The sequence below is a fragment of the Bison bison genome, unplaced genomic scaffold, assembly GCF_000754665.1.
Source record: "Bison bison bison isolate TAMUID 2011002044 unplaced genomic scaffold, Bison_UMD1.0 scf7180017864256, whole genome shotgun sequence".
Taxonomy (NCBI): domain Eukaryota; kingdom Metazoa; phylum Chordata; class Mammalia; order Artiodactyla; family Bovidae; genus Bison; species Bison bison.
The window spans coordinates 2,306,898-2,308,386 of record NW_011494828.1 but is presented as its reverse complement, the minus strand read 5'-3'; positions in this window follow the sequence as shown (position 1 = coordinate 2,308,386).

Genomic DNA, 1,489 nt, shown 5'->3' with positions numbered 1-1,489 from the left:
ATGGTTCGTCCAGCACCATGATCTCCCGCCGCCGACCGCTGCCACGGGCAACCGATGAAGGAGGAAATCAGCGATCTCGGACTCCGCCGCAAAACCCGGCCTGGATCAGCCCGGGATCCAGCGCCCGCCTGCGCCGGAGTGGAGGCAGAGGCGGTAGAGCCGCTCGGCCAAGCGTTGTTGCCTGGCAGCCGGCTGAAGACAGGTGGAGCGCAACGGTCAAGGCGAAGAGCCGCGGTTCCGCTGGGACGGCTCCCCAAGTTCTAAGGCTCTGGGCGGTGCGGAGAGGGAGGAGCACCCGCTTCCCGTGGGTGCCCTCGGAAGCTCGAGCCTAGCAGCCGTTCGGCGCCCCCGTCTGGCCTGGCCTCAGCCCGGTGCACCCAAGACCCTCAACTCACGGAAGATGCTGTCCAGCTCGAGCCACTTCAGGAAAGAGGATGGAGAGCAGCGACAGACTGTGCTCGCGGACCTGATAAACCCTGCAAAGAGTTTACCAGTATCATTCCTGGAGAAGCTTGTCTTAGGCTGTGTACCGCAGGGCACTCACCTCTCCCCTGCGTGGGGCTTAGGGGTGCCAGCAGGAGAGGGAGGGGTACAGGATGTTTCTCAGGGAGCCCACCTGCTGCCCGCTCCCCTCCCTAGTCCTGGGACCCGGTGTCTTTAGGGAGGTGGGGGGAGGGGAGCGGATTATCTATATACACACAATACTTCTCCAATCTAGGCCTCTCTCACAGGTCTTTATGTGCTCAATTTCATTTGTCCTCCCAACAGAGAGATGAGGAAAGCATTTTTATCATCCTCGTTTACCAATAAGGTAACTGAGGACAAGAGGGATTAAATTACCCCCTCTGTGGGTCATGCAGGTGACTGAGTGGAGATTCAAACTCAGGTCTAATCCTAAACCATTGCTCTTAACCATCAAGCTGTACTACCATGACTGCCCCTGGAAGTGAGGATGTGTGGAATCAAATGGGATGTGGGGAAGAGTGCTTTGTGGCTAGAAAACGCTGTCTGCCAAAACACTGCTGTTCATCCAGTTCTATCTTTACCTCTGAATCCATGCTTTTTCCTTGAAAAGGAGGAATGCCTATAATGTAAGATTGTTAGGAGGAGTCTGTGAGATCCTGGCTGTGAACTGGGGAACTTGAGGACGTACCAGATCTTCAGTCCGGCCTCAGGGAGCTCAAGATCTGGTTGAGAAGGAAAAAAACATGCATAGAAACAACAAAAGCCATGCTTTAGTGGAAATGCAGAAATCATGTGACATGAATCCAAACAGCAGTAAATGCTGGGCCCTTGGACTGAATAGTCTTTGGGAAAGCCAGATAGCACAGTGATTTAAAGTTTGCCTCTGGAGCTGGAGTGTCTGGTAACCCATCCTTGTTGCATGACTATCCCCGTTTCCTTACCTGTAAAATGAGGATAATAGTACTCCCTCCACTGGCCAATTCTCTAGTACTATTGTAAGACTCAAATGAGCTAATACTTGAAA